The following is a 22,488-nucleotide window of genomic DNA, read 5'->3' as shown; positions in this document are numbered from 1 at the left end:
AATACACTTGGGAGTGATCCGTATATGGAGTAAAGCAGGGTTTAACTTTCATTGCTTCCCATGTGGATACCCCCTCTGGTGCTAGGCAGGCTATTTCCTATAGGAAAAACAACAGTAACAAGTCGAGAGGCAGCTCTAAGAAGTTCCCAGAGACAGTGGCTGCACCCAGAGATGCTGGAACATTCTGCAGGTTCTGTCAGGAGAGGCTTGTGCAGACAGTGGACTGAATAAAGAGCCTGGAAACAGGCAGCCAGTTACCAAGAGAAATTCAGTGTGCAATAAAGGTGTGTCTCAGCCTACTGAGACAGAGACGAGTGTTTTCATTAGATGGTATCAGGATCACTCCAGTAGCCATTTGCAAACACGACATTATATCCATACCTCATATCAAACCCAGGGATAAGCTCCAAATGAATCAGAGAGCCAAGGTTTTTAAGTTGACTACTAGAAGAACACAAAGACAAGTTTTCTGTAACTTGGATATGGGGAAAGGCAATAAAAGAAGCAAGCAAAATATATTGACTATATTAATTAAGTTCTTCATTACAGAAAAGACAAACCCCATAAGCAAAGTTAACAGATAAGAAACTAGCAGGGAAGGTTTGACAAATGTCTTAAAGACCTATTATCTCCAATCCAAATTGAGAGAAAAAAATACCAAAATTTTATTAAAAAGGACAGAAATACAAGAGCAGATACAATTTTTAAAACTAATTTAAAAAGATTTATTTATTTATTTATTTCAAAATTCCGAGTTACAGAGAGTGGAGACAGAGAGATCTTTGATCCGCTGGTTCACTCCCCAAATGGCTGCAATGGCTAGGGCTGGGCCAGGCCCAAGCCAGGAGCCAGAGCCTCTTCCAGGTCTCTCAGGTGGGTGCAGGGGCCTAAATATTTGGGCCAGCTTCTGCTGCTTTCCCAGGTGCATTAGCGGGGAGCTGGATTGGATGCAGAGCTGCCGGGACTTGGACCGGCACCCATATGAGATGTCAGCACTGCGGACAGTGGCTTAACCTGTTGCGCCACAGCACCGGCCCCTACAAAGAGTTTTAAGTTGCTTAAATATGTGAGAAAGTGGAGTTTCCCTTGAGTTAGGAATTGCAAATCACAAACTGCCCAGAAGCGCCGTTTCTCACTTCTCAGGTTGCAGTATTCAGGAAGCTTGACAGGAAGCCGCTTGGGTGAGACTGAGGATCGCACACCCGGATAACCCTCGGGAGACCTAACAGACTGCGCACGCATTTGTCCTTTTACCCAGCAATTCCACAACAAGAATATTCTCTAAGGATGCCTTTGCAACAGCAGGAAAGTACAAATGCACAAAGTTCTTTGTCTCAGCATTATCTGTAATTGCAAAATGTTGGGAAACACTTAAGTGTGCAGACAAGAAATTTGTTGACTAAATTGCTACACGATGAAGTACTGCACAGCTGCAAAGAAGAATGAGGGAAATGGGTATAAAGTGGTCGCTAAAATATAGGCAGGAAGGTATAGTGTTTTTAGTACACTACCTTTTATGTAAGAAAGAAGAGGGATTAGGAAACTGTGTGCTGCTCGCTTTTACAAAATCATTGAGGAGGAGTAGGCCAGAATGAATGAAATGATAACCCACACGGGGCCGGTGCTGTGGCGCAGCGGTTTAATGCCCTGGCCTGAAGTACCAGCATCCCATATGGTGCCAGTTCGAGACCCGGCTGTTCCACTTCCATCCAGCTCTCTGCTATGGCTCGGGATAGCAGTAGAAGATGGCCCAGGTCCTTGGGCCCCTGCACCCAGCTCCTGGCTTTGGAACGGCGCAGCTCCGGCCATTGCGGCCATCTGGGGAGTGAAGCAGTGGATGGAAGACCTCTCTCTCTGTCTCTACCTCTCTCTGTAACTGTCTTTCAAATAAAAAAAAATAATAAAAAAAAAGAGCCCCCAGGCGGTAGATGACAAGGGACGGAGTGGAGAAGACTTGTGTGAGGGAAAAGTCTGTAGTTTTGACTTTTGATGGCTGTATGACTATCTTCTGTGGTCAAGAAATCAAATCAAGTCCACAAGAATGGGACAGACACAGATGTATTTCCTGGGATGAACATAATCGCCCAAAGGGCTGGAGAGGACCCATCCAGAAACGTTTGTGTGCGTTGCTGTCTCAGTCAGCTTGTGGCTACTACAACCAGATACCCAAGACAAGCTACTGCTAAAGGAAAAAAGTGTATTTTGACTTAGGTTTTGGGAGTTTTGTAGTCCAGTTTCAGGCCACCCCGCTGGTTCAGTCGTGGGTGAGCTCAGAGGTTGGCAGTAGCAGAGTGTGTGCAGAGGAAGGATCCTATAATGAGCCAGGAAGCAGAGAGGCAGCTGGACCCAACCTGTCCAGAGCCTTTTAGCTCGACTCTGCAGAGAGCTGCCTAGTGAGGGTATGCCCCCCAACCCCAGGCCTTTCTCTTAGGCCCACCTCTCCATGCCACCCATACAGGACCCTCAAATTTAAACTTCTTTTCTTTTAAAGATTTATTTATGCATTTGAAAGACAGGGTTAGAGAGGGGGAGAGACAGAGAGAGATCTTCCATTGGCTGGTTCACTCCCCAAATGGCTATAACAGCAATGGCTGGGCCAGGCCGCAGCCAGGAGCCAGGAGCTTCATTTGTGTCTCCTATGTGGATGGCAGGTGCCCAAACACTCGGGCCATCTTCCAGTGCTTTTCCCAGGTCATTAGAAGGGAGCTAGATCAGAAATGGAGTAACCAGGACAGGAACCATTGCCTATATAGGGTGCCAGTGTCACAGACAGCAGCTTAACCAGCTGGCCCTGGGTTTAAACTTTTTTTTTTTAAATAATTAATTTTGTTTCTTTGTTTGAAAGAGTTACAGAGCTAAGGAACGACAGAGAAAGAGCGAGATCTTCTGTCCACTGGTTCAGTCCAGTAGTTATAATAGCCAGAGCTGGGTCCAACTGAAGCCGGGAGCTTCATCCAGATCTCACATGTGTGTGGCAGGGACTCAGGCACACGGAACATCTGCTGTTGCTTTGCCCAGGATGTTAGCAGGGGGCTGGATAGGAAGTGGGGCGGCTGGCGCCGCGGCTCACTTGGCTGATCCTCCGCCTGCGGCACCAGCACTCCAGGTTCTAGTCCTGGTTGGGGCACTGGATTCTGTCCTGGTTGCTCCTCTTCCAGTCGGCCTGGGAAGGCAGTGGAGGATGGCCCAAATGCTTGGGCCCTGTACCCGGATGGGAGACCAGGAGGAAGCACCTGGCTCCTGGTTTTGGATCGGCACAGTGCGCCGGCCGTAGCGGCCATTTGAGGGGTGAACTGACGGAAAAGGAAGACCTTTCTCTCTGTATCTCTCTCTAACTCTGCCTGTCCAAAAAGAAAAGGAAGTGGGGAAGTGGAGCAACCAGGATGTGTGGGATGCCGGCATTGCAGGTGATGGCTTAAACCACTATGCCATGATGCTGGCCCTCTAGGTTTAAACTTTTAACATGTGCATGAATTCAGGAGCCACATCCCCCATTCAAACCATAGCAAATACTTTGATTATACACCCTTAATTTAAAGAAAGAAATGCAGTTGAATTCTGCACTGCTGTTAATAGGTTTTTGTTTATTTTTGTCTTTTTTTTTTTTAAATGAGAAGAAGTATAGTAGTTCTTCTTCTTCTTCTTCTTTTTTTTTTCACAGATAGAGTTAGTGAGAGAGAGAGACAGAGAGAAAGGTCTTCCTTCCATTGGTTCACTCCCCAAATGGCCACCACAGCCGGCGCCACACTGATCCGAAACCAGGAGCCAGGTGCTTCCTCCTGGTCTCCCATTTGGGTGCAGGGCCCAAGCACTTAGGCCATCCTCCACTGCCCTCCCAGGCCACAGCAGAGAGCTGGACTGGAAGAGGAGCAACCGGGACTAGAACCCAGAGCCCATATGGGATGCTGGTGCCGCAAGCAGAGGATTAACTAAGTGAGCCACGGCACCAGCCCCGAGTATAGTTGTTCTGATACTATTTCCTGTAGTTTAGGATTGAGTAAATGAGTAGGTGTGTGATGTTTTTCCTGGTATGACAGGAGGATGGATCAGTGTGTACACAGAGAGAGATAGATGAGGATACTTCAGAAAGTTTGTGGAATAATGGAATTACAAGGTTAGTTTATTTTGGTGCAAAACTTTTAAGTCCATGTGGTTTTTTTCATAATGCATGTCTTGAACTTTTTAAAGTACCCTCAGAGAAATAGGTAATACATTTTTGTTTCCTAAAACTGACTACTTTAAAGGCCTGGGAACAATGACACTGCAGTAGCAATGCCCATACTTAGTGCCCAGATCTTAGATTTTAAATCAAGTCTCTCGGTGGAGGGGTGGGGTCAGTTCTACGCCTGAGCTCAAGAAAGTACACGCAGCCTGAGAACAGCTTATGCCAGAGGAAAAGAAAATGTCCGATAAACGATGGGAGGATGTCAAAGGACAGAGAAGAAATCACAGGGGAAATTAGAAAATAACCTCGAGACAAACGAAAACAGCAGCACAACATACCAAAGCTTATTGGATGCTGTAAAAACAGCGCAAATTTCTTTGCACCAAAATAAACTTATATTTAAGGGAACTTATAGCTGTAAATGCTTCCCCTAGAAGATCTCAAGTCAACAACCAACCCAACTTTACATTTTAGGAAACTAGAGAAAGAAGAACAAACCTATCCCAAAGCTACTAGAAGGAAGAAAACAAGATTACAGCAGAGATAATCAAAATAGAGAATAGAAAAAAGAGAGAAAATCAGCAAAACTTGGAGTTAGTTCTTTGAAAAGATCAAAAAAAGTGGGCAAACTTTTAGCTAGATGGGCTAAGAAAAACTCAAATAACTAAAATCAGAAACAAAAGATGGGATGTTACAAATGACTTTATAGAAACAAAAAAGGTTTGTAAGGAAATACCATGACAACAGAGAGATAATGTAGGTGAAATAGACAAATTCCTAGAAACACATAATCACCAAGGCTGAATCATGAACAAGTAGGAAATCTGAAGCGACTTAACACTAGCAAGGAATTTGAGTCTGTGGTCGGGAACCCCCAACCAAGAAAACTCAGCACCAGGCGGCTTCACGGTGATTTCTACCCAGCGTTTAGTGAAGAATCCCCCTCAGTGCTCCTTGACTCTTCCAGCAGATCATGTATCTGAGAAGGGGCTAATACCCAGAATAGGTGCAGAACTGCTATCAGGGGCCAGTGTTGTGGCACAGGGGGTTAGGCCACCGCCTGCAACACCAGCCCCATATGAACTGCTCCACTTCCGATCCAGCTCCCTGCTAATGCCCCTTGGAAGGCAAAGGAAGATGGCCCAAGTACTAGTGCCCCTGCCACCACATGGGAAACCTGGATGAGAGCCCCAGGCCTGGCCCAGCCCTGGCATTGCAGCCACTTGGGGAATGAATCAGTGGATGAAAGATCTGTCTCTCCCTCAAAAAGAAAAGAAAAGAACTATTTCAGCTCAAGAAACAAATAATAATAATAATAATAACAACAACAACCAGACTTAAAAATGAGCAAATGGGGCCAGCACTGTGGCATAGCTGGTAAGCCACGCCTTGTGACACTGGCATCCTGTCGTGCGTGTCCTGGCTACTCTGCTTCTAATCCACCTTCTTGCTAATGTGCCTTTGAAGGCAGCGTAAGATGTTCAACTCCTTGGGCCCCTGCCACCCACAGAGGAGACCTGGATGGAGTTTCAGGCTCCTGGCGTTGGCCTGGAAGAACCCTGGCTTAGTCAAGGGGATTTGGAGTGTGAACCAGCAGATGGAAGATCTCTCTCTGCCACTCTGCCTTTCAGATAAATAAATATCTTTTAAAAAGATGGTGGTTGCCAGGGGATGGGAGGAGAGGGAAGTAAGAAGTTACTGTTTAGTGGGTGCAGTTTCAGTGCTGCAAAGTGAAAGCTTTCTAGAGACTGTGAACATACTTAGCAGTCCTGAGTGAACACTGAAAATGGTAATTACGGTAAATTGTGTGCTGTGTGCCTTTAACCACACTGAAAAAGGAAAAGGGGCAAAGGTGCCTCTCCCATTGGCTAAACATGAAACAGTTTTGAGCATCAAAATAAATAATGACCATAATGAATTACAACCCCGAATAAATTAAGTATCCTCACTGATTTAAAAAAAAAAAATAATGGGAGAAGGCAAAAGTTCTTTACAGTAGATTGCCAACTACTAATGTAGAAAGAATGACCTACAAATCATTTTTTAAAAAAGATTTTTGGCTGGTGCCGCAGCTCACTAGGCTAATCCTCCGCCTGCGGCGCTGGCACACCGGGTTCTAGTCCCGGACGGGGTGCCGGATTCTGTCCCGGTTGCCCCTCTTCCAGGCCAGCTCTCTGCTGTGGCCCGGGAGTGCAGTGGAGGATGGCCCAAGTGCTTGGGCCCTGCACCCCATGGGAGACCAGGAGAAGCACTTGGCTCCTGGCTTCGGATCAGCATGGTGCACCGGCCGCAGCAGCCATTGGAGGGTGAACCAATGGCAAAAGAAGACCTTTCTCTCTGTCTCTCTTTCTCACTGTCCACCTGTCCACTCTGCCTGTCAAAAAAAAAAAAAAAAAAAAAGATTTTTATTTATTTATTTGAAAGGCAGAGTTACAAAGAGGCAGAGAGAGAGAGAGAGGTCTTCCGTCTGCTGGTTCACTCCCCAAATGGCTGTAATGGCTGGAGCTGGGCCGATCTGGAGCCAGGAACCAGTAAGTTCGGGTCTCTCACGTGGGTGAATGGGCCCAAACAGTTGGGCCATCCTCTACTGCTTTCCCAGGCCATAGCAGAGAGCTGGATTGGAAGTGGAGCAGCCAGGACTTGAACTGGTGTCCATATGGGATGCTGGCTCAGCAGGCAGTAGTTTTACCTACTATGCCACATTGCCAGCCCCTCATCTTTTTTTTTTTTTTTTTTTAAGATTTATTTATTAGAGTTTCAGAGGAGGAGAGAGAGAGAGAGAGGTCTTCCATCTGCTGGCTCATTCCCTAAATGTCCATAATGGCGAGAGCTGGGCCAATCTGAAGCCAGAAGCCTGGAGCTTCTTCTGGTCTGCCACGTGGGTTCAGGGGCCTAAGCACTTGGTCCATCTTCCACTGCTTTCCCAGGCCGTTAGCAGAGAGCTGGATGGGAAGTGGAGCAGCTGGGACAGGAACCACGCGCACAAGGGATGCCGGCGCCACAGGTGGAGGCATAACCTACTATGCCACAGCTCCAGCCCCTATAATTCTTCAGGCGTGAATCATCAATGGATGCTAAAGGGTTTTTGTTTTTTTTGTTCAGTTTTTTGAATTGATTTCTGGCACCGTCACATTTGGTTGGAGAAGGTGTTGCAGTACGTGGCCGGATTTTGTAAATGACTGTTCTTGAAAGATTGGTGGGCGTCCTGCAATTGTTGGGAGTGGAGTTCTGTGTACCTGGAGCCTGGGTTACTCAGATCTGCTGTGTTACTGACTTTTTTAGTTGCTTGCTCTATCAGTTACTGAGAGAGGTATTTTTAAATCTACAATTAAAGTATTTTCTCTCCTTGTAATTCTGTCAGTTTTGCATCGTGTGTTTTGCAGCTATTTTAGTGGGCCACAGGAATCTAGAGACCTGATTGGTGGACTGGAAGCTGTCATCTTGCAGTGATCCTCTCCATCTCCAGGAAGGCCAGGCTTTCTGTCTCACAGGCTATTGCTTATTTTATTCCTTCCCCCCCACCCCCTGCAGCGTCTTCCTGCCAGTCTGTCTGCACCCTTAATGTTTTAGATGCGTCTCTAGTGAACAGCAAGTTTAAAGCCACATAGCATTTTCCCCCACTTAGGTTGCTAATCTTTATAACCAAGGCAATTGGTTGATTTACATTTATTGTAACTAATAAATACTTGACTTTCAATCCACTACTTTATTTTTGTGCCTTGTATTCTTTCCCTCTGTCTCTCTTGTGTTTAGCTTCCTTTTAAGCAAGGGTTTTTGTCTTTTGCTTTTTTTTTTCTTTTAAAATATCGTTTCATTTCCCCCTTCTAACTAGATTCTAAGTTACATACTGTTTTTCTTTTTCAGTAGTTGCCCAAGAAAGTACAACGTGCACATTTACCTGTTCAGCATCTGAAGCTAATCAGTACCTTTGTGCCTCTCCTGGGGACTAAGCGTACAAAGACTCTACCTCCCACCTCACTTTTGTGTTACTGTGGTTGGAGTTTTTATTTTAGATTTTTTCCATTTTCATTTTATTTCAAAGGCAGAGAGATATCGTCCCTTTAAAAAAAAAGATTTGTTTGTTTGTTTGAAAGGTACAGTAATAGAGAAATAGAGGCAGAGAGGAAGAGATCTTCTATCTGTTGGTTCATTCCCCACATGACTGCAAAAGCCAAGGAGGAGCCAGGAGACCAGGAACTCCATCCTTGCCTCCCCTGTGGGAGGCAGGAACCCAAGTACATGGCTCATCTTCCGCTGCCTTCTCGGGTGCAGGAAGCTAGGTTGGGAGTGGAGCAGCTGGAAGCCGTTGTCGCAAGAGGCAGTTTAATTCGCTGTGCCACAGCACACCCAGCCCCGCCACAGTTTGTACACACATGCACGAGTGGGGCACACACACTGACAGGACGCAAAGCACAGTGCAGCAGTCGGTTCTCCAGTCCCTACAGGGTGCTGTAACAAGGGCTGCGGCGTACCTGCACGGTGCAACAGGAGGGGAGCTCCACGCTCAGGACATTTCTCATGGCCCTGGAGTCGGGGTGGGTCTCCGCGGTTCCCAGGGAGAAGGAAGGCCTTGAGGTTCAATACCCTGAGAAGAAAGACTTCAGCAACAGGGGGAGAGAGGGGAGTGCTTTGCCTCTGCTCCCCCTGGGCCATCTCTGGGGCCTCACTCCAGATCTCGGGGGGTGCACTCACCTCTGGCCTGCGAGCACATTTGCTGCTCCCTGTGACCTTTGCTCACAGGGCTTGGACCAGGTGAGAAATCTGTGGAGCTGGATCCGGGACACTTCTCTTTTGCTTCTCTCCAGTTTACTAGTTTAAGTTATGTGTAAGCTGCCAGTAAATCCACCCATAGAATTGCTTAATTTTGGTTATTGTATTTTTCATTCTGAAAGTTCTTTTAACAAGGGGATTTTTAAAAAATATAGTTTTCGGCCGGCGCTGTGGCTCACTAGGCTAATCCTCCGCCTACGGCGCTGGCACACCAGGTTCTAGTCCCAGTCAGGGTGCAGGATTCTGTCCCGGTTGCCCCTCTTCCAGGCCAGCTCTCTGCTGTGGCCCGGGAATGCAGTGGAGGATGGCCCAAGTCCTGCACCCGCATGGAGACCAGGATAAGCACCTGGCTCCTGGCTTCAGATCAGCGCGATGTACCGGCCGCAGCGCGCTGGCTGTAGCGGCCATTGGAGGGTGAACCAACGGCAAAGGAAGACCTTTCTCTCTTTCACTGTCCACTCTGTCTGTCAAAAAAAATATATAGTTTTCTTTTTCCTGCTGATACTTTGAAGCGTGTCTTGTATTTATCTCAGCATAACATGTATAGATAGCACCTGTCTACCTCTGTGTTGCCAGTGCTCATTCCGGGTGCCTGTGTGCACGGCTGCGTCTGCCGTATCTTGCCCTTGGATAGTCACCTGTGAGAACTGTGTAAGACCTGGGATAAAAGTGTATCCCTCCAGAGAGGGTTTTGCCTTTGTCAAGTGCCTTGGAGTTGGGCTCACTAGTGTATGGCCTGGAGGCCTTTTATTTTAATCACAGGGCTGGTGAGAACTGGTCTGAGGAATGTTGAGCTGTGGTCTCCACGTCTCTGCCCAACCCTGCAGCGATGGGTGACTTTCCTTTCCTGCTGGATTCTGGGAATGGAAGTGTGCTTTGATTTTGGTTGCCCCGAAGGAAACAGCCCCGTGGATGCTTCTTGCTTTGGGCAGGCCCTGACTTGGACTTCCCGCCCGGGGGTGTCCCTGAAGCTGCACAAACTGGTGTTCAGATTCTCAGATGTCCTCAGGATGGAAGCCACTACAGACTCTCCTTACCAAACTGGGTCCGCACGTTCATTCATGACTCCATGAGAACAGCTGGTGACGGACAGAGCCATCGTTCACCCCCTCTCCATTCCTCCTCCGTGTGTGATTGATGTTTTTAGGTGGTGGGAATGGGTGGTGAACAGAGCAAATGTACACCCTCCCCCAAGAGTGCATGATGAAAAACTTCAAAAAAGGACATATGGGAGACTGGTTTTAAGCTCACCCCAGGGAAACTTCATACATTTGGTGAAATAGATTGGCCCTCTTTTTGGGGCAGGGTGCTCGTCCAGGGGGTCCTTAAGTAAACAAGTGGTCAGCAGTGTATATCGGGTCATCGTTGCGAAACCAGGCCGCCAGGCCAATTCCATTATTTTGACTGCTGGCAAGACATAATCCTCTCTCAGCCACCCTGGCTGAAAACTTACTTAGAAGAAAACTGTAAAATCATGACGACCCGAATGACAGCCCCTTCAAAATGCCAGCCAGAACCTAAGAAGCCATTTTATCTGAGGAGTCAGAGGAGTTCCCCTGCCTTGCACACTGGTATACCTTCCGCTGCCACCTGCATTTCCCACACCCATGGGAGAGATTGTCCATGTGACCGGAGCCTCCCAGGGGCCGCCCACGTCCGGGGGCCGCCAGTCCCTACCCCATGTACTGCAGCTGGGAGGAGCCAGGAGGAACCGGCCAGTAATCTCCTTCCCAGTAAATGGCCCTGCAGATGCCACTGAGAGGCCCAAGGGCCCATCTACTATGACGCGACGATCGAGGGACAGCGTACCTTCATATATATATATCAGCCTTTTTCCACCACTGATCTCCTGAACTGGAAAACCATAGCCCTCATTCACCGAGAAACCCATGCCATGGTGGGTCTGACGCAGTCCATCATCCAGGCCCAGAGCCCTCTGAGCCGACTGCCGCAGCGCCTCCTGGCGCCTCCTGGCTCCTCCTGACGCTAAGGAACACTGCTGGTTACCCAGGCTGCCTGAGGCGGTCAGAGAACATGCTGGCTGTTCTCTAAGTGCCCAGGCTCACTCCGTCCCTGAGGAAGATCCCAGTGGGCCCTGATGACACTGGGAGTTCGAAATGCTTGAACCTTTCCAAGAGGCCCTTTTTCGCAGCCTGAAGGAACGAGGGGAAGGCTGTGAATACGAGTGCAACCTCCGAGGACCTGAAGAGAGCCCTTCGGCCCTGCAGCAGCAGAGAATCAACGGACGATCAACACGGCTTGCGTCGGCCTGTCACAGGGAGACCTCAGACGTGAGCTACAGAAGTTGGAGGGCTTTGCTGCCGTGAATGCCAGCCAGCTATTGGGGGTCACCGCAGTGCTTTCAACGGAGATCTGACCAAAGCTTAAAGCAAAAGGCAAATCTGCTTGCCGTAGCCCTAGCAGGACAGTCAGGACCCCCAAGGGGTGCCCTGTCGGGTCCAGGACAAGGCCCAGGGAGAGAGGTGCACCAGAGGGACACGGGTGCCCGGAGGCCAGACCAGGATGAAACCAGAGTGCCCACTGTCACCAGGAAGGTCACTGGGAAAATGAGTGTCCTCAGCAGTTGGGAAAATACCACTCAACACCCTGGGCCCAAGAGAGAGGACGTGTGATCCAGGGACCAACCCTCACAATGACCGTCCGAGGCCCCTGGGAAGACTTTGTAGGTGTAGCCACCAGGGAAAACTAGGAAGCAGGCTAGGACAGACCCCAGGAGCTCATTATCGGAATGACTGTAGGGGGCCGGCCCATTGACTTCGTGTTGGACACTTGAGTAGACCACTTGGTGCCGACCCAGCCTGTGGGCCTCCTTGCACAGAAACTAGCTACTGTCCTGGGAGCCACAGGTCCCCAGGCACATTGCCCCTTCTTCCTGCCGTGCCCATGCAGTTTGGGCAGCTGTGAAGTCATTCACGAATTCCTGTACCTCCCTGACTGTCCTGTGGCCTTAATGAGTCAGGACCTGTTAGGAAAATGGCAGCACCAGATAACTTTCAACCCCCATGGCCAAGCAGCCCTGACCCTGGGAAAATCAGCAGAAACGACTCTCACAGGTCCCCAGGGAGAGGGGTGGTGCCTCTGTAGCCTCTGAGAGGAGCCACAACGGGGACTTGAGCTTCCCTTTTGGGGGCCTGGAGTATGGGCTGAGGGCAGTTCTCTTCGATTGGCCGGAGACATACCCCCCCAGTAGTAGCAGAACTAAAACCAGGGGCTGGACCCACCCACCCAAGATTATTTCATCCCTCACAAAGGCACAAAGTGGAATTCAAAAGCATCTGGAGAGAATTCTGAAGGATGAAATCCTCCAGCCCTGCCAGTCACCTTGGAGCACTCCCCGCCTGCCAGCTCAGAAGCTGGGAACTGACAACTGTTGCAGCTCAGGACCTACGGGCAGTAAGCCAGGCCACCGTTAGCGTACACCCTGTTGTCCCTAACCCCTGCACTCTGCTAGGTCTCATCTCCGCCGAAGCTGCCTGCTTTACACGTGTGGACCTCAAGGATGCCTTCTGTGCCCGCCTGGCCCCTGAGTCAGCCGATCTTCATCTTCCGGTGGGAAAATCCCAAGAACAGAGATCAAGGCCCTTTGGCCTGGACTAGACTGCCTCGAAGATTCAAAAACTCTCCAGCCATTTTCAGCACCACGCTGGCCTTGATAAAAAACCTCAGTGGACCAGTGTGGCCACATGCTACTGCAGGATGTGCACGGGAGGATTGTATGGAGGGAACACGGCTGCTCCTTACCCTCCTGTGGGAGGCTCAAATCCGCCAAGAGAAGGTAAAATGCCTTGGTTTTCACCTGTCCCAAAGACAGCGTCAGCTCAGTCCAGAGAGAAAGCAGACAGTCTGCTCAATTCCAAGCCCTGCGACCCAGCAAGTGTGGCAGTTGCTGGGGCTGTCGACTTTGCAGAATCTGGATTTCCAGTTTCTGTTCTAGCCAAACCCCTTTATGAAGCCACACGGGGGAGAAAGGGAGCCTCTGTTGTGGGAACAGACACCAGAAAAGGCCTTGAAACAGCTCAAGTAAGCCCTCACTATATCCCGGACATAACTAAACCTTTTTTCCTGCACGTGCATGAACGGTGTACAGCAGCCAGGGTGCTGACCCCCAGGCTGGAGTCTGGGCATCGTCCAGAGGCATATTTCTAAACAACTTGACTCTCTCTCAAAGCTGGCCACCCTGCTCCGAGCTTCTGCCACCACAGCCCTCCTCGTATCAGAGGCTGGCAGACTTACCATGAGGCAGGATTTAACAGTCCAAGTGCCACACTTGGTCTTGACCCTAATGGAATATAAAGGGCAATACTGGCTAACTGATGCCCGAATGGTCAGACACCAGGGGATGCTGTGTGAAAACCCGCACATTCGCCTGGAGGTAGTGAAAACTTTTTTTTAAAATATTTGTTTTGTTTGAGAGGCTGAGAGAGAGAGATGGGGAGACAGGGAGCTCTTCCATCTGCTGCTTCACTCCCCAAATGCTTGCAGCAGCCAGGGCTGGGCCAGCCATGTCTCCCACATGGGTGGCACGGACCCAAATGTTTAGGCCATCCTCCTGCTTTTCCTAGGCCATTGGCAGGGAGCTGGATCAGAAGTAGAGCAGCTGGGATGCAAACCGGTGCCCATATGGGATGCCAGCATTGCAAGTGACAGCTTTACCCGCTGTGCCACAACGGCAGCCCGCCCCGGAAGTGAAAACTTTAAACCCAGCGACGACTGCATGTGGTCAGTGTGCCAGAGCACGACTGTACGGAAGGCACGGGTGAGGTGTGTGCCAGCTGCCTGGACCTTCGGATCAGCCCCAGAGCCCAGCGCAGAGTATGTCACCGATGGTGGTAGTTTCTCAGAGGAGGCAAACGCCTCGCAGGATACTCTGGAGTATCCTGCATTCCACCACTGGGGTCAGACGCCTGCCCACGGGAATCTCTGCACAGAATTTGGACGCCGTCATGCTGACCTGAGCTCTCCAGCTGGTGGCCAGAACCCGTGTCGACATCCACACAGACTCCAAGTACATCTTCAAGCACTCTCCATGTACACGGGCCCTTACATATGGGAAAAGGACTAATCCATTCAGGGGAAAGACACTGGATGTGGAAAAGAAAGCTTTGAGCTGTCTGGGCATCCAAAGGAGTGGCTGTCATGTACTGTTGGGGCCATCCAAAGGGGGACGCCATCTCCCCTTGGGGAAATCAAGGGACGGATAGGGACGATCATCTGACTGCTGCCTTGTTGCCCAGCTCCCTAGCAGAATGGGACCCAAACTACTCCCAGCATGAGTTAACCTGGTTCAAAACTGAAAGTGGAAGTTACATCCCCGGTGGATAGTGGGGTGGTGGTCCCTGAGTCCCTAGCCCCAGCTTCTGTCAAGCGGTTCCACCAGGAGACTCACAGCAGCCAGACAGCCCTGGAATCCTCGCTGGGCTGGCACTTTTAGAATATGTGCTGCTGAAGCGAGCGCATGGGCTGGCACTTTTACCCCACCCCCCCCACCCCAACCCTTTCAGCATAGCCCGGGCAGTGTGTGAGCAATGTGAGGTGTGCCCAGAACCCCCACCAGGGGCCCAAGGTGCTCTCCCAGATACAAAGCCTGGGAGGAACTCCATTTGAAAACTTAGTTTTTACTGAGCTCCCTCATGTTCAGGGCTGCAATTTTCTATTGGTTTTTGTGTGCACTTTCTCAGGTTGGGTGGAAGCTTTCTCAACCCACACTGAAAAGGCCCACAAAATGCCCCGGCTTCTGCTAAAGGAAATTATCTCACTTCGGGATCCCAGTCGCTCCTGGATCCGACGGCTGGCCCTCATTCGTAACGGAGGTGGTGCAGATGGTGGCAAAAGGACCAGGAATCACCTGGCAGTTACACACGGCTTATTGGCCCCAGGGCTCTTGAAAAATGGAATGAAGAACAGAACTCTGAAATACAATTGAGTAAATTGTGCCAGGAGACCCACCTACACTGGAATCAGCTATTACCAATAGCTCTGTTAAGAAGTAGGTCTAGCCCTACCCAGCAAACAGGGCTCTCTCCCTTTGAAATCCTTTACAGGAGCCCTTCCCCTACCATCAAGGGAATACAGGGAGATCTAAAAGAAATAGGCAGCCTCACCCCGAGACAGCAGATGCAAACCCTTGAACCTATCTCCCATCAATCATTGGGTTAGGAAACGACTACCCAGGGGCTTAGCAGACACCCATCCCTTTAAGCCAGGAGATGTGGTATGAGTGAAGGAGTAGAATGCTCATCCCCTAGAACCCCTTTAGAGAAGTTCGTTCACTGATGTTTTGTCCAGCCATGATATAGTTAAGGTTGCCAAGGTGGCATCCTGGATCCACCAGAACAGGGTGAAACTGGCCTCTTATGGCCTGGAATGCTTCCCCAGTCCAGCTCTGCCGTGCAAGTTGACCATCCAGAACCAGCGAGCCGTACCCCAAGAGATCCCCAAGGACGACAGCCCTGCTTTAGTCACTCCGGAAGCTGACTAATCTACGCACAGTGGGAGCTTGAAGGACCCACCACCTGGCGGGATAAATGGACCATTCTAACTTTCTGTATCAGTCTTCTCACTGTAGCACACTGTCACCCCTTCCGGGTCTATGTTGCTGTGACTTGAGGCCTTGTCCTCACAGCAGGGTTGATGGAGACTGCTCCAGCCCGCTGGAGCTGTGGTAGGGAGTTTCTGTTAGTGGTCTTCTTCTTGTTCTTTTAAGATTTATTTATCTATTTGAGAGGCAGAGTGACAGACAGGGAGAGACAGAGTGGTCTTCCATCCACTGGTTCACTCCCCAAATGGCCACAACAGCCGGAGCTGGGCCAAGCTGAAGCCAGGAGCTTCTTCCAAGTCTCCTGTGTGTGTGCAGGGGCCCAAGCACTTGGGCCATCTTCCACTGCTTTCCCAGGCCATAGCAGAGAGCTGGACTGGAAGTAGAGCAGCTGGGACTCAAGCTGGCACCCATGTGGGATGCTGGCACCGCAGGCAGAGGCTTAGCCTGCTACACCACAGCACTGGCCCTTGTTAGTCTTTTACCTCTTTTGGGCAGGGTGTTTTGTTGCCGTTGGTTGCATCTGATCTGACTCCCTTTTGTACACCTCAGTTCCTCATCCTGTGACCTGTGTATTCGCATGGCTAGACCGGGCCAGGGTGTTACCACAACCCTACTTTACCATACTCGATTCTCCTGCAAGGGAACAGTCTCAAGGACCTGCAGACATAATAAGACCACCTATTCCATCTGCCAACAAGAAGGTCTGTACGCTTGTTTCGACCCACAGTGCTCAAGTGAGGAATGGCTAGAGGTCAGAAGCTGCAACAGTAAACATCAAATCATTGACCGAACCCAGATCACCAATCCAGAACAGCCAGTGTCAATCTTTGATGTATGTGGGGCCATGGAACACAACAGGCCACCTTACCTGTATGCAAGAAGTACAAGGGCGCTGGTGGAGACCAGCTGCTGCAGTCCATGTGGAGGCCTGTCTTGGGACTGAGAGTACAGACTCAACGACAAGAACACGTGTTGGAAAACCTCAAGTTGTGCCCCTGATTGTCCTTCCTGGAGTTGTGTTTCATGGGCCCCTTGGCAAGGCATAGACAAAACAGCACTCTTGCAAAAGGGTATTGCTGCATCAGACTGTCCCTTAGGGGCCTGCAACCCTGTTAATTTCACTGTGCTCAACCTACGTGACCTTGGATGGGGAAATAAGGGTAGATTGGGATATATCTGTGGATGAGGCCAGGACCCTGGAGTCCTGTTAGACTTCAAGAAAGTTAAGTTCCCACACCAGGCCTCATCTCATGGAGTCTTTCATTCCCTCTGTGAAGAGATGAGAAAAGACTCCCCACCATGTCCATCACAACCCAAAATCTGGTCCTGATCCTGCAGAGACTGTAGCTCGATCTCTAAATGTCTCTTCTTGTTATGTCTGTGGGGGACCTAATACGGGAGGCCAGTGGCCTTGGGACGCTAGGGAACTAGACCCTCGAGCCCTCTGATGAAGCCAAGTCTGCCCTCTCCGCTCAACTGCCAGTTACTCAAAACCTCAATTACTGGGGAAAAAAAACTGTCTCTCCCAGTGGAGGGGGCAGGGAGTTTAACGTTTCAGTTGGAAACCTAACATGCCTGGGCCAAAATTTCTTTAATGCAACCACGCTTAAAAACTCAGTGGTGGGGATCCTCAAATCACACAGAGCCAAATCCCCCCCCCCCCCCCCCCCGTCCAGTTTCTCTAACCACAGGCCTGGGACAGCCTTGCCTCAGACACTGAATGGCTGAACCCCGGGGGACTCTGCTGGCTATGTGGAAGGCCACCTATACTGAATTACCCCAGTACTGGTCCGGATCCTATGTACCAGGAACTGTCCGCCCCTCCTCCTCCCTACTCCCACTGGCCAGAAAAGAGCATTTGGGGGGGGTCCCTCATATACAAAGATCTAGGAGGCCAAAGAGAGCTGCGCACCATACAGGTTGGTGACTGCAAAGGTGCTCGATGGATCCCTGTGCAGAGGATGGGTCCTGTGTGTACTGGGTCCCCGTCTATGTGGTAAACCGTATCATCAGGTTACACGCTATGACTAATGACGCTGTAAGGACTCTCAGCATAGATGCCAGACAGCACACTCAGAGGCACAGTACTCTGTCAAAACCATTTAGCCTTAGACTGCTTGGCTTGCCTCTGATGGAGGAGCTTGTGGAAGATTCAGCGTGAGCAACTGCTGCCTACAGATAGATGATGAGGGCGGGTCATGGAGGAAATCACAGGCCAGAGAGAACCATCGCCCACGTCCCTGTCCAGATGGGCAAAGGCCAGAACCCCAGAGATTTGCCTGGGGGTGGTTCTCCACTTTGGGGGGATCCAGTACCCTCCCAAGTGTTGTGGTTTTAATGTCAGGGGCCTACCTGAGTCTACCTTGCCTGCTGCCCCTGGTTGTAATGTCTGTCTCCAGCCTCATGGAGGCCATGGTGGCACAGGTGATGATGTCATGGAAGCAGAAACCCTTAAACCAGGATGATGCTCCTTCAGGGGACCCGAGCATCAGAGCCGGGAACAATGAAAGTACCGAGGCCTAAACAGTAACTATGTACTCATGGGAAACCCTGTAGCAACCCTGTAGCACTAGGGCATCCAGTCAGAATGTATGTAACCACGTAACTGAAACGGGACACTAGCAGAGGAATCTAAGGCAGCGCGCTGCTGCATTCGGGGCTCACTTTTGCGTGTGAATCCACTGAGCCAGCCCTGGCATGATTAAACTGCTTCCTGCTAAAAACCTCTCTCTTCGAGTACCCAGCTGCAAGAGCAACCCTAGGCAGTATGTGAACAGACGTAAAATGGTGTTTACAGACACAGGCAGCCAGATTTGGCCGTGAGTTGTAGTTTGCCATTTACTGACCTGGAGGATGTTGCTTACTTACTAGTAACGTTTGTTAAATTTTGATTCCTTTCCTTATGTTATTAGGGTTTTCTTACTAGATGTTTAACATATTTTTGAGACTTTTTCTTTTTAAAAAAAATTTATTGACTTGAAAGGCAGTTAGACAGAAGGGGGAGGGGGGAGATACCTTCCATCTGCTGGTTCATTGCCCAAATGGCCACAACACTAGGGCTGGCCCAAACTGAAGCCAGGAGCCAGGAGTTTCTTCTGGGTCTCCCACTTGGTGGCAGCTGCACAGTACTTGGGTTGTCTTGCTGCTTTCCCAGGGGGCTAGACCAGAAGTGGAGCAGCTGGACTTGAACCAGTGTCCATATGGAATGCTGGTGTTGCAGGTGGCAGCTTAACCCACTACGCCCCTGCACCGTCCCCTTTTTTTCTTTCTTTAAAATTTTATTACTTGGGCCAGTGCTGTGGCGTAGCAGGTAAAGCCACTGCCTGCAGTGCTGGCATTCCATGTGGGCGCCAGTTCGAGTCCCCGCTGCTCCACTTCTGAGCCAGCTCTCTGCTATGGCCTGGGAAAGCAGTAGAGGATGGCCCAAGTCCTAGAGCTTCTGCACCCGCGTGGGAGACATGGAGGAGGCTCTTGGCTCCTGGCTTCGGATTGGCACAGCACCGGCTATTGCGGCTATCTGGGGAGTGAACCAGCGGATGGAAGACCACCCCCCCGCCACGCCTCTCCTAATCTCTCTGTGTAACTCTGAATTCCAAATAAATCTTTAAAAAAATTATTACGTATTTGAGACACAGAAGCAGGCAGCTTCCATCTACAGATGCAGTGGACAGGACTGGAGCTGGGAGCTGGGATCTCAGTCCAGGTCTCCCACATGGGTGCAGGGACTCAGTTACCCCTGGGTCTTCGTTGGTGGGAAACTGGAGTCGGGAGGCAGAGATGGGCTCAGACCTAGGGACTCCAGTGTGGAACATGGGCCCGTTGATCACCAGGCTGGCGGTCTATGAAGACGGAGGTGACCACATTTAAGTTCCTTGCATTTAATGTGTGTGAAATATTCCTCCCTGAGGCGTCCAGTGTTCTTCTTCCCCTGTGCTCTTGTCAAATGGATTTTAGAGGCGTTTTTGTTGAATGTGTGAGAGGTTGTTTTGGTGTTTTAATTGGAATTTTGTTAACCCATAAATTTGTGAGGAGCTGTTGCCTTTATGATGTATAGACCTTCTCATCTAAGAACATGAAGTGTTCGTCTGTTTCTCCCAGTAATATTTGGTCATTCTATTCATATCAGTTATGTATGTCCTTTGTTAGGTTAATTGCTAGTTGCTTGATATTTGTCATAGCTATCGTTAGTGGAGTACATTTTAAAAATTGTATTGTCTGGTTATTACTACTACATGAGTGCGTTTGACTGGAGAATTTATATTCATCTTTTATTTAACCACTTTTCTGAAGTGCGTTGTTGTGACTGGTTTTTTTGGATCATCCTAGTATGTAATCAAGTTGTCTACATGAAGTGATAATCTTATCTCTGCCTTCTATTTTAAATAGTTTGCATTGGCAAGAAGGTCCAGTGTGAGGGAAAATGAGAATAGTCTTGATTGGCCCCTGGCTTTCATGGATTCACCCCTAGTGTAAAATACATTATATTGGCTCTTGATTGGAAGTACTTCTAATTCTGTGTTTTAATCTGTTTTTCAGAAATGGTTTGAGTTTTATCAGATATCTTTTAAAAAATGCATTAATAACATGTGCTGCTGTGTGATTCCATAGAAATGAGCAAAAAGAGGGGACCCCTGTTGTGGCACGGCAGGTGGAGCTGGCATCCCGTGTGAGCGCTGGTTCATGTCCGTGCTGCTCCACTTCTGGTCCCGCTCCCTGCTGGTGGCCTGGGAAAGGCAGTGGAGGATGGCCGAATGTTTTTACCTCTGCCACTCATGAAGCTCCTGGCTCCTGGTGGTCTTCAGAGGGGTGAACCAGCAGATAGAGGATCTCTCTCTCTCTCTCTCTCTCTCTCTCTCTCTAACTCTGAATAAATACATCTTGAAAGGAAGGAAGGAGCAAGAAGTTCAAGTACAGCAAAACTAATCTGACAGAAGGAGCACAGGAAGTGCACTGGGTGCTGGGAGTGCTGTATATCTCGATTTGAGTTTTGTTGACAGTTATGTTCCCCAGTCAACCTACTGAGCCATACGCTGGAGCTTAGTGCACATTCCTTCGTCTCAGTAGAAGTATATGTGCAAACCTACTGATCTCATCACATGGGTTTTTATTCACCTATTGCGTTCGTGTTTCCATTATTGGTTTCACTTCATGTTGTACCACCTTCATGTTTCTGGGAGAAGCCATTGTTCATTACAGTTATAAACCTTCTGAGACATCCTTTTTTTTTTTTTTTTTTTTTTTAAGATTTATTTATTTGAAAGAGTTACAGAGAGAGGTCTTCCATCCGCTAGTTCACTCTCCAGATGGCCGCAATGGCTGAAGCTGCGCTGATCCAGAGCCAGGAGCCTCCTCTGGGTCTCCCACGTGGATGCAGGGGCCCAAGGACTTGGGCCATCTTCTACTGCTATCCCAGGCCATAGCAGAGAGCTGGATTGGAAGAGGAGCAGCCAGGACTAGAACTGGCGCCTACATGGGATGCTGGCGCCTCAGGCCAGGGCTTTAACCTGCTGCGCCACAACACCGGCCCCATGAGACATCCTTTCTCTCTTCTTTAACATTGTTTTTTATTTTCTCTTCCAATAAACATTGATGGAGTGCTACACACTTAGCTGTGGATTGCAAAACCAGTAGCCCATATTGCCATAGCACTTACAGTCTGGTGGAAGAAATAGTCCATGAAGTAATTACCAAAGTGAATGTAGAATTATACTTTGATAAATACTGCCTTTGGAGGCCATTTATTAGTATTATTTTAGGAGTGTATTATAGCAGAACTTTTCTTTATCAAATGCTTTGTGTTGTTCTCTGTCTGCCAGACACCATTCTCAGTGCTCCACCAGCGCTCAGTTTGCCTATACCAACCGTGTGAAGTGGGCATTCTTCAGATGAGGGGGCTGAGGTACAGAGAAGTTCAATGAGAGGTCCAAGGACACCTTGCTGATGGGTGGCAGAGCCGGGGTGCCGTGGCGTTTGGCTCTGAGCCCGTGTGCTTTGCCACTGGTAGGCTGCTGCCTCTGTGCAGCGTTTTCCTGAGGGCAGTCATGACCTGGTCGCCGTGGAGGAGGAGGCGCATGAGGCGCAGGAGTAGGCCGTGCCGAGAGGATCTGTGGGAAGGCTCGAGTTCAGGAAGAGAGTGCCGACCACTGCATCACACGCTAGGTGGTCAGGAAAAGTAGAAAAAGGCCGTTGAGGGGCTGTTGTCATGGTGTGGTGGGTGAAGCCGCTGCCTGTGACTCCAGCATCCCAACCAGAATGCCAGTTTGAGTCCCAGCTAGTCAACTTCTGATCCAACTCTCTGCTATAGCCTGGGAAGGCAGCAGAGGACAGCCCAAGTCCTCAGGCCTCTGTACCCAAAAGGGAGACCTGGAAGAAGCTCCTGGCTCCTGGCTTCTGCCTGCTCCAGCCCCGGCTGTCATGGCCATTTGGGGAGTGCACTGGCAGATGGAAGACAGCTCTCTTTTTCTCTCTCTTCCCTCTGTCATTCTGTCTTTCAAATACATAAATAAATAAGTAAATATTCTTGAGGAAGGAAGGAATGTTGAGGTCATTACCATGGAGCTCATTAGTGATCCTGGTCAGGCGGTTGGTGTTGTGATCAGGGTGGAAGCTGGATTTGTGTGGAGAGTCTGATTGCATGTGGGAAGTGGGGAGCAGAGGTAAGTTTTTCACAAAGTTTGACTTGGCCAGGAAGGAGAGAGAATGGGCAGTAACGTTGTTTGGGTCTGTGGTGGTCGTATAATTGTAATTGTCATCTTTTGGTTACTTTTCTCCCAAAGGAAGAGGCTGTTTAAAAGATAAAGGGAAGCTAGTTGAGAAGGGGCCAATTACGCAGCAAAGAAAGATTAATAACAGAGTAGTGTTCTTGAGAAGGCAGAGTACTGGGTGGAATTGACCTTGTTAATCAGGGTCAGCTGGGTCCATGTAAAAGGTGGGTTAAGATCAGGATGCTTGTTTTGTATAATAAATTTGGTGCTTTAAAAAAGGATTTGGGGGG

General features: G+C 49.4%; 1 protein-coding gene across 4 annotated transcripts in view; it reads left to right on the top strand.

Moving 5' to 3' along the window:
• BLM (BLM RecQ like helicase) overlaps positions 1-22,488 on the top strand; it is a 111,159-nt gene that overhangs the window by 15,146 nt on the left and 73,525 nt on the right. The window contains exon 2 of one of the 4 annotated variants that reach the window (XM_051834324.3): positions 16,044-16,195. The exons of the other annotated variants lie outside the window; for them this stretch is intronic. The gene's annotated coding sequence lies outside the window, so the exon portion shown is untranslated. The remainder of the gene's footprint in view (positions 1-16,043; positions 16,196-22,488) is intronic. 4 annotated transcript variants of the gene reach the window in all.

Source organism: Oryctolagus cuniculus, chromosome 12 (genome assembly GCF_051225735.1).
Source record: "Oryctolagus cuniculus isolate XC-2025 breed Fujian yellow rabbit chromosome 12, ASM5122573v1, whole genome shotgun sequence".
Taxonomy (NCBI): Eukaryota; Metazoa; Chordata; class Mammalia; order Lagomorpha; family Leporidae; genus Oryctolagus; species Oryctolagus cuniculus.
The sequence above is the reverse complement of the archived record's forward strand: the minus strand, read 5'-3'. Positions and strand labels throughout refer to the sequence as shown.